Source organism: Galeopterus variegatus, unplaced genomic scaffold (assembly GCF_000696425.1).
Source record: "Galeopterus variegatus unplaced genomic scaffold, G_variegatus-3.0.2 Scaffold5321, whole genome shotgun sequence".
NCBI classification, from domain to species: Eukaryota; Metazoa; Chordata; class Mammalia; order Dermoptera; family Cynocephalidae; genus Galeopterus; species Galeopterus variegatus.
This window is the reverse complement of record NW_007731432.1, coordinates 120,999-131,872: the sequence shown is the minus strand read 5'-3', so window position 1 is coordinate 131,872 and position 10,874 is coordinate 120,999. Positions and strand designations below refer to the sequence as shown.

Here is a 10,874-nt window from a genome sequence, read left to right as displayed (position 1 = left end):
AGTTTCTCTGGTCTCTTCTTATAAGTACACTAATCAAATGGGATCAGCGTCCCTCCCTTGTGACCATTTAACCTTAGTCACTTCCTTAGAGGTCCTGTCTTCAAATATAGCCACACTGAGTGTTAAGACTTCAACTTAAGAATTTGGTGGTGGGGGGGAGACGCAAATATTTAGTCCATAATAGTGATTCAGAATTTGGAACATTTCCAGAATTCCTGGCATATCGTAAGATTATTTCTAGAATTATGAGTATCTCATTCATTTTGAAAGCTATTAATAAGGATATATTTAACAAAGTACTAAGCTTCTGTTTTTGCAAACTGCTAATACGTGTTTTCATATGTTATTCCTAACATATAAAATACTTGGCTTAAGAAGTTTCATGTTTAAATATGTGTATATTTACATAACATAAGTTGATTTGGATTTTATCTGAAGCCTTTGGTAAAAATAGATATGGTGACTGCATTACCCTCTAGGCATCAGTACCCACTAAGCTATGCACTAATAGCTATGAAACAGCCATTTCTTAATACATTTTTTTATTCTCTCAAGCTTTCTTTCTCCATTCTTCCAAATAATTGAGCAAAAAGGGTAATTTAAGTGATTTGAGCTTTATCGAGATTTAGGTATAATTTACTCCAGAAACACTGAGCACTCTATAAATATTTCAGTGCAGAAATAGAAACAGAAATGGATATAAAATTGCATTGTGAGTCTTTCTAAGTATCCCATGCAGGTGAAAGTCTGTGGTGAGGAATAGGCATTTAACTGGGGCAATTTTATTTAATTTTTTTCTAAGTGGTGCTTTTCTCTTCATCTGTTATTTCATTGCTTGTACTCTTAATTGCCACATTCCTAAATAATTTTAGTTTTGCTTCATTGTTTTGAACTTGACAACATAATTCAAATGCAAAACAGTTGCTATGCTCACATATCAGCATATGTCATATGAGGACTTCTTTTTACAGTTGATTTCAGAAGGAATAAAAATTATATTTTGTTGAACCAGGTTTTCTAGCGTCTATAGTGCATGATTCATAAGAATAAATCTTAGTTCTTCTAGGAAAACTAAAAGACTTTTTATTTTTTTAATGACCTAAGGCCTGTGGTAGGTGTGGTGCAGGATTTGTATACTTCTTCCATCTCTCTTTGGTCTGTTAGGGTAGGTTCTCAGTATTCAGGTGTATATGCATTTTATTTTTTTAATGACCTAAGGCCTGTGGTAGGTGTGGTGCAGGATTTGTATACTTCTTCTATCTCTCTTTGGTCTGTTAGGGTAGGTTCTCAGTATTCAGGTGTATATGCGCAGGGTGCTTAGAAGCCAAATAAGAGGGATATCAGAGAAATTAGAGGATATCAGAGAAATTAAATAAGGTTGTGTAGATGTAGGCATCATTACATGAAGTTAATTAAATACCTACTAAGTGCCTACTCAATGTTTACTCTGTAAAATCCTGGGGTATTTGTGGAAGTTTAATGGCATGTATTTATTCTATTAGCATTTATTAAGCACATTCTATGTTCTTCAAACTAGAAGTTGATGGGGTTAGTAGATCAATAAAATGTGGTGTCTGTTTTTGAGAATTTAATAGTATGGTTCCAGACCATTCTCTGTTATTTAAATAGGTCTTTTAACCTCTGTGGATCATGTCTTAAACCTAGTGTATAATGTTGTTTTTTGTTTGTTTCTCATTTTTAAACTTGGGAATTTCTAAATTATTTCTTAAGTTGTTTATAAATATACCATATTCCAACATGTTAATAAGTGTTTTATTTCCATCACAAATATAAGCTCATTAAAGTAAGGAACTCACATCTTTGTATCCATTATTTTTTTTGGCATAGTGCTGAGATACCATTTCATTTAGTTTGTTAAGCAAATTAATGAGTAGGGGTGTGATGATAAGAAGTACCTAACATTTATTGATCCTTTATCTTATGTTTTAAGAAAGCTTTGAGGTGGGTAGATATTATAATATTTCCTATTTTGCAGATAAAGAAACAGAGGCAGATGAGATTAAGTAACTTGGAAAAGTTCATCAGCTAGCAAGTGATAAACATGAAACTTGATGTCTGACTTAGAGCCAGTCACTCTTAACCTTTTTAAACACTTGTATCCTGAGTCTAATGAAATTTTTGTTTTTAAAAGAGTACTGACTATAAGATTCTTTTAAGTAAATACTCTCTCATCCCCTTTAGTAGCTTTTCTGGCTGATTGTTGATGCCATATATGTATTACCAATTTTAAGTCTGGCTTGTAGATAGGTGTGTTGAAACTCTTTCAGCTTATAGCCTGTTTTAGTTGTAAATAAGATTGAAGAGTGAAGAAAACATTTCCATAACCTACTTAGATTTGGAGGATGCAAAACCTCAGACAAACTTTTTAACTGTTATGTTCCTCCAACGTGGGGAGAATGCTTTGGAGTAAAGGTTTGGGCTTATGGACAACAGCAAGCCATATTTTAAATGTAACTTCTTAATTTTTTAGAAGGTAATTCTGTGAAGGCAGGAAACATACCGTGGGTAATGGAAAAACTAAGGACTTCATAGGACTATCACTATTTTATTGTTGATTTTGGACTTATAAATTGAAATTCTTATTTCTTGAATTTGCTGTCTGTGATCAGTCAAAACATAATTGCTGACAAAATGTAGCTGATGCAAAAGGCAATTTTAGAAAGTGGCAGTTTCTGTACTTGTGGAAACAATTGAATGAATGTTGATGGAATTGTCTAGAGCATGTTTAGGTGAGGTATAGGGAGGCTGAGTTGTTAATATTGTTTTTCTTTTAAGTGATGTGTCTAGAGAAAGAAAAAGAGGCCCAAATGAATGAGTGTAGTTTCAGAAGCAGTGTCACTGCATCCTTTAGGAAATTTTTTTTAAGCAGAGAATAATCAGAGATAATTTACTGTCATTTGTAATCTGTATCATGACCACCTGTCCATCCATCCTCCATTTGTTGTATGCCCACTGGAAGGTATAAAAACACCACTATTTACCTTTCTATTTTTACTTTTTATTTTTATGAAAGATATAAGCAATATTGCCAATCAGAGCATGTTCTCCTGTAGGCCACTGTGGCTAGCCTGAATTCATGACTTAGTTTTCTAGCATGTCTGCATTAAATGCAAAAGTTTGTATAATGATTATTATTCAATTTGTTGCTTAATTTGTGTTCATTAAAGGTGACCTCCTGGTTGCTAGAAATAGAAAAATGTCTTTCATTAAAATTTACTGGAGCAGGTTATTGCTAGTGATGTAGTCTAAAGAATGGCTCAAATCTTAAATTCTTCATGTGTTAGGATTATCATGGCTCACTTTGGAATCCCCTTACCCCCAACCCAACCCCAAAAAGGAGAGTGCTGAATCAGGAACACAGGAACTATTAGGAATTACCAAAAACAGTTTTTACTACTCACTTATTTTTATTTATTTATTTTTTTTTTTGTGGCTGTACAAGTTGATCACTTTTTAAATTTCAACCTTAATATTGGAAATTATAACTTGATTTTTAAGATCAGAACTTATTTATTATTTTTAGACACCATTCCTTTATTGTAGTACCAAAAAAGTCACCCAATTATAACTTCTAATTTTCAAAACTTTATAGTAAGTACAGTGGTAGTCTCCTCTCCTTTTTTCATAAGAAAGTGCTAAGGAATTATAAACTAATCCCTGAAGCATTTTGAGTAACATGGAGCAGATAATTATCTAAAATTTTTTTTTTTTTGTCTTTTTCCGTGTCTGGCAACGGATCGCAACCCTCAGTGTTGCCCCCGTACCGGACCGGGGACCGGCAACGGGATTGCAACCCTCGGTGTCGCTCCCGCGCCTCGCTCAGCCAGTGAGCGGGAACCGGTCTGTATGTGGGATCCGAACCCTCGGGCGGGAGCGCCGCCGCGCTTCCCAAGCGGAGTGCGCCACTGGGCCGGCCCCTAATTATCTAAAATTTTAAGTCCAGTCTTTCCCTTACCCAACTTCCAACCATCTAGTTTCCCAAGCAATTTCTAGCCTTTGTTAAAAGTGTGCCTCTGTGATAAGAGTATAGAGGGCTAAATAATTTTTAATAGCTGAGAAATTATGTCCTTTGGTAACGAGAAGGTCAGGACTAGTTTCCACACGGGGCCATTTACTGTTGTCGTTATTATCCCAACTTTAAACTGTGCTTTTGAAAATTGATCCGAGAGTAAGCTTCCTTTTAAAAACAGATTATTCAGAGCAGCCCCTATTACATTTGGATGCAAAACTAAAATGTGAATGAACCTTAACTCAAAATTGCAAAGTTTTCTTTCCAGTAAGGACTTTGCAGATTATATAGTCTTAAACTTTTGCTTTACAAAAGTTTATACAACAGTTATATAAATAAATCTTAGGAAAGGTAAGTGAGTTGTCCACAATCATAGAACTAGTAAACGTTTGACTCATTTTTAAACTTAGAAGAAACTGTTCATTTTGGAATTTGAGAATACACAAAAACTTAGCAGTAAATGAAGGCCAGACCATATAAAAAAAATGTGTTGTCTTCTAAGGTACTGTTGGAAGGGATGTGTCTTTCAGTTGTTTTTGCTGAAGTGATAGGTTCTCACTGATCCAGTCAGCCTCTATTACCTGATTTTATTTGCCTCCAGTAATGCATATTTGTAGAACTGTTGGCAAAAGTTAGGGGTGCAAGAGAGATTGTATTATAATTTATACTTCAAATAGTGATATAAAATTCCTGATTCTGGTTATTGGCACCTTGTTGCCATCAAGACCTTGCCCAAAGGAGGACTATGTGAAGAAAGGGGCTGTGGCTGCCATACATTCTTGCTGGGGGCTAATGTGGAGAGTCACTGAGCTCAGCCAATGAGAACTTCATAGCAACAGATAATTTTCTTGAATATTCTTATTCCAGTTATTCTTTGGAATGTATATAATAGGAGGATAAACTATGTGAGGTGAGGGCTGATAGATTTGCCTGTAGATAGCTTGAATCACAGGGGTCCTCCAGCACCCACCCTTCTCTTCTTTTCGGGTTTTCCCAGTGGTCTTGCAGCCCACTCTCTTTCTTCATTCACATTTTGATAATATTTTTATGTTTATTTATTGAAGTTTCCTCTGTTCTCTATAGAAAATAAAATGAATAGCAATTAAGTATTTAAATGTAATCACAGTATAATTGATGGGCAAATGAAAGCATTGTCAACTAATGTGAACCTACAGCAAAAGTCAAGTTTTCATTTACAGATTCTTCTTTCTGGCATTAATAACTTTTTTGACTTCTCTTTATGAGTGGATCTTTGGTATATCTGTGCAGTATGGAATATGTGTAATGAGTATTTTACTGATGAATTGAGGTTAAATCCAATATAATTTAGGGTTATCAAATACTTTCTGTACTTCATTGTATGTTGTCCTATTTTCTCTTATAAAATGATAACATTGATCTCTGTCCTTTTCATCGTGTAGGATTTTACATAGATTAAAAGTTAAAAATAGATTTGTTATAAAACCAAGGTCAAGGTTTCAGATCCCCACACCAGCCAGCTGCCATAAATTAATAAATAAATAAATAGATAGATAGATAGATGGATAGATAAATAGAATAGATTTGAAAGCCATTTACAGCTATATGTTTTCGATTCCATTGAACCCTTTGCAATTAATTTAAATATTTTCAGATTGTTTATCTTAGGTTTTGAGAATTGAGACCCAAGAAATTATTTTTGATAGCTATTTGCAGCCCTATAAACTAGTGTATGAATTTGTATAGGTGTCATGGAGTCCCAAAATAAGTGACTTAATGAAATAGAAGTTTATTTCTCATAAAGGGAGTCCCAGGATTCATGAGATAGCTTTGCTGTACCAGGATATCCAGGGAGTCAGGTCCTTCTGTCTTGTTGATTTTGCCGTCTCTTGGATTTTGTTCTCATCCCAATGGCCTGAGAAGGCTTGAAGCTGGAAGAAGGGACACACATAGTACCTTTGAAGACATGTTCTGGAAGTTTAGTGCATCAATTCTCCTCATGTCCCATTGGCCAGACACACAGTTGTCTGTTCCCTGATGAAAAGTTAAGGAGGGTCTTTACTACAGGGAAGGGTCCTTATTGAGGAACAACTGACAGTCTTTGCCATATCTATTTTTTCCTTAAATCTCATGCTTAGGCTTGATTTATGTTAAATATGTATTATCATATTTTACATTGAGAAAACCTATATTCTTTATGCAAACATTCCATATGTTTTCAAGTCTCTCTGACTCTGCTATTCCGTAATGTCCTTTGCAGTTTCTTGCCTTCCACCCTCACACTCGAGGCCTGATTCAAATGTCATATACCACCTCCTCCGTGAAGAATTCTTTAACTCCTTTGGCTTCAAGTCATCATTTTATCCTTGCCATCCCATTATAACATAATATGTGTGTTCCTTTCTTGAAATATCTAATAAATTCTCAAATTTTCTCTTGTTGTAATAGGACTTTAATTTCCTTAATGATAGAGTTCATGTCTCATTGATCCTTCTCTTCCCCATGGTGCCCTTCATATAATAGACTCATGATATTTTCTGATTGAGTGAACGGAAATTCACATGCTTAGCTTTATTTCTGCTTTTAACATAATGTGTTATCCTGGATAAGTCACTCAGTCGTTTTATGTCTTTCCAGTAAAATAGGAAGAAATTGTAACTCTTTATTTGCATCATATGGCTGTTATAAAGTAATTTTTAAAAACTTAGAAAATATGCTGTCAATTGTAAGGTATTTGATTTATGAGATTTCACTGTTTGCTGCTTTGTTAGAAATTTGGAGAAGTTAATCAAAATTGAATGAAGTCCAGTTTGTATGTTACAGTAGTATTTTGGCACACTGGTTCCCAAACACTTATTATCCATCTAAAATTTCATCAGAACTTAGAAAAGGGATTCTAGTTAGTGTTTTTAATTTAGATTCCATGACAAGATTTAAAGCTACTGTGACTTGATGAAGTGCAGCCTGAGTTATTTTAAATATGACATATGCCAATGACTAATGTTGGGACTCTAGGATAGAGGATTTTCCTGATGTATAATATACCAATAGGTAAACTATTCTTCATTAAATGAGATTTTTTTTGTGGAGGGAGACCTTACTTTGAACTCAGAGAGTGTATTTCTCTAGCTAGCACTCATGCTTAGGCCACTTCAGAGTCAGCCTTTTGAATATATGATACTGATGTAGGATTTTTCTCTGCTTTCCCATCCTCTAAACTTACATGTGTTAAGTAATCTCCTGACATAACTCCTGTTAATGATTGAATTGGCATGTTTTTTGGGGAAAAGGTGTGTCTTAGAGTCCTATGTATTTGTACTGTCATCCAAATTTTGTTTGAAATTCTATTATGAAGCTTTGAATACACAAAATGAAATTTTGGAAAATAGACTTTGGTGAACAAAGCCACTTTGCTGTATCTTAGGAGATCTACATTTATGTTTGTAGGAAATAATTAATTCTTCAGGAAATCTATGCCATTATTTGTGTGCTTCTGTCATTGAGATTCTCACGGTTTAATATTGCTTGGAGTTTTCCATTATGCTGAGTTTTGCTGCCTATTAAACTAAATATCACATAGAATATATATAGTTGTGAGCATAGTGATCTGATTTCCAAGATACTTATAAATTGCATATAACTAATGCCTTAGCCTCTGTTGGTTATTACCATCACCATCAGTGCAATCTTAATACTTATTTATTCTTTAAGATTGTCACTTCCCCTGGAAAATTTCCCCACAGTACTCATGCAGAAACTTGGTTCCTCCATTTGTGTTCCATGGGGTGCTTTTAGTGTATCATTATCATAGTTATTTTGTTACATGTCTTTCTCCCAACTAAACTATGAATTAATTCCAAGATCTGGAAAATTTCCCCACAGTACTCATGCAGAAACTTGGTTCCTCCATTTGTGTTCCATGGGGCGCTTTTAGTGTATCATTATCATAGTTATTTTGTTACATGTCTTTCTCCCAACTAAACTATGAATTAATTCCAAGATAGCTAGTGACAGGCCTTACTCATGTTTGCATATCCTGGATCACAATGGGCATCACAGCATATGTGTATTTGACCAGATGTATATTACAGCAAACCCTGAACAACACGAGTTTGAACTGTGTAGGTCCACTTACATGTGGATTTTTTTCAGTAAGTATGTTGGAAAATTCTTGGCTAGGTATGTCACTGAATATATGAATACATGACATACCTAACTAAACAGTTAAGTAGCCTATTGGCTGTTAGTAGTTATGTAACTGCAACTTAAGTAATGGTGTCCTCTCCCTAACCCCCTGTATGTGCAGGACTCAGAGCATGAAGTGCGGCTTGGGCAGTCAAACGTTATACGTGCATTTCTACTGCATGGCAGGAGGTGGGTGGGAGGTGGCACCCCTAACTCCCATGTTGTTCAAGGGTCAACTGTATTTATAGACATCTTTAGTCAGGAAGGGTTGGTGTGAGCAGATTCTTTTACTTACTGTACTAATGTCAAAACCTCAGGTTATGCCACTAAGTGTCAAAATGTCAAACATAAGAACTTAAAATTTTAGAGGGGAAGAGCACATGTATTGCTGAGCACCAAGTGCACTGGAAGTTTGAACTGAGCAGCAAGTGAACTATTCTTTTCAAAATATTTTCTGAGTTTTTGCCTAAGTGAGTCATTCATTCTTTGCATTATTCTTAGTGAGAGACATGCCATTTATTTTTTTTTTTATGAGAGGTAGTGAAGTTAGTAGAGAGTGTCCAGAAAAACATAAGGAGTATTATGTTTGATATAAATTTCAGGTCCAAATCGGTCTAAAAGGTTTCTGTATATCTGACATCAACAGAATGGACTTGAGAACCAAAGTATGTACCATGTGGGCAGGGGAGGCAGTACGCCAGAAAGACATTTCCAAGCTCTTTTACTTTAGTATAGACTGAATGTAACTAAGAAAGATGGAATGGGGCTGGCCAGTAGAGCAAGTGAAGCGAATGTGAGAAGACAGAATTCTGTTAACTTTAAATGGAATTATAAATGATGAGCTGTTTTATAGCTATGATGATAGCTGTTTTCTTATTGCAAAAGTAATTTAGGGTAAGAACATAGAAAATAATGCTACAGTGATTTAACCCATTTCATTTTATTTTAGACACATTCTGGAAATAGAGGAAATTGGTAAAATTTTATGGTGGGGTTGAAAGTTTTAGTTGTCAGTATTTGTTTGGGTAAAACAGGCAAGCAAAAAAGGTTATAGTTTTCAATCTTATAATAAAGGACTCAAGAAAATAAAAATAGTGAATTCTTTGGTTACACTTTGAATACTCTATGTAATGTCTATCATCTTGTTTCTAAAAAGCATTAAGTAGTGAGAAGGAAAATTGAAATTTTTTTAGTTGGTTTGAATTCATTTTGCATTTTAATGTATAATAGCTCTTGGGGCTCTATTCATCATTTTAAAATTTTTTTCTGACAGAAATCATTCATTCTAAGGTCCATGGCCCGTTTGAATTCATTTTGCATTTTAATGTATAATAGCTCTTGGGGCTCTATTCATCATTTTAAATTTTTTTTCTGACAGAAATCATTCATTCTAAGGTCCATGGCCATGTCTCCATGATACACAAGTGCAGTCAGTCTAGAGCTCTTTGATCAGTAGAGAGTCTGATAATGCAGTCATGGTGATGGTGGTCAGAGTTATGAAAGTGGTGTCCACACACTGGGATTCAGGAGGAGGCAGGGCACATTTGATAATACCAACTAGAGCTTCAAGAGTTAACCTGGCATTGTTATTCCATATCGTTATTCCATTTCCTGAAGAAGCTAAGGCTTTTAAAAAAATATATCAGAATAGTTTGATTCTATTCACCAAGTTTAGAAAATTAGCTGTGGAAACCAATATTGTGTTTTCTCTCTTCCCTTCAGGACAAAGTATGTTCCATTTGGGACCACCTCAACTACCTTACCAGGCAGCACCAGGTCTTCAGATGCTTTAAGTTTACCTCCTACTAATGGGAAGGATCTTTCCCTGAATGTTCATATTTTCACCTTGAGAAGGCAATATATGTAGGATCGGTTAAGCAGCTGTAAATAAATATGACAAAAGTAGAAGAGTGGTTTGTGGGAGTTTTACTATATATACACATATATAATATTTTCCAGTCTGGTTTCAGACCCCGGCATGGCTTGGAGACAGCGTTGGTGTGTATGAAGGATCTTCCTCGAATGAAGGATTTGGGACAACTTTCCATGATGATTATATTAGAGCCTCAGCTGCTTTCGTGTTGGTCATGAGGTGATGCTGAACCGAATGCTTGAACTAGCAGGAGTGGCTGGGATTGCATTGGAGTGGTTCCGTTCATTCCTTCCGGGTAGGTACCAGCTAGTGACGGGTGAAAATGGACATTAAGGGTCTTCCCGTGTGGAAGCCAGTAGCAGTCACTCATTCCCCTGTTCATGTTTAGTGGGCATGAGAGGACAACTGGACACCTGAAGGCCAGGTGGTAGTGAGATTTGAATGACTGGGTAGAAGTTATGAGAGTGATTTCCAGATGGACGCCGCTCACCGTACGTTATTTCTGTTTTGTCAGTGTGACAGTGCAGACTAGAATGGACACTGAGAAAGTGTGCTTTGTTGGAAAGTGAATATTCGGGAGGCTCTGCTGTGCTTTCTGATATCTCTGTCTGAATTACACTTTGTGTAAACTGTGGCCATATTTTGACCACATGTTTATTTAAACATGAAAATCCTATTGCAATTTTAGATAGAAATGTTTTATTTTCCTTTCTGGTATATATCCAGAGCCTTCTTCCCCATGAACATTGACTGCCTTTCCATGATCTTTCTTGCTGAGGTTTTTAGTCTACTTTTTCGTTCTTTCAC

At 35.5% G+C, this 10,874-nt stretch overlaps 1 protein-coding gene across 1 annotated transcript in view; it reads left to right on the top strand.

The window, feature by feature from the left end:
• Positions 1-10,874, top strand: part of LOC103604665 (putative Polycomb group protein ASXL3) — a gene marked incomplete at its 3' end in the record, with an annotated part of 135,463 nt that overhangs the window by 6,789 nt on the left and 117,800 nt on the right. Inside the window, exons 2-3 of the mRNA XM_008589237.1 lie at positions 10,154-10,362; positions 10,613-10,615. The remainder of the gene's footprint in view (positions 1-10,153; positions 10,363-10,612; positions 10,616-10,874) is intronic.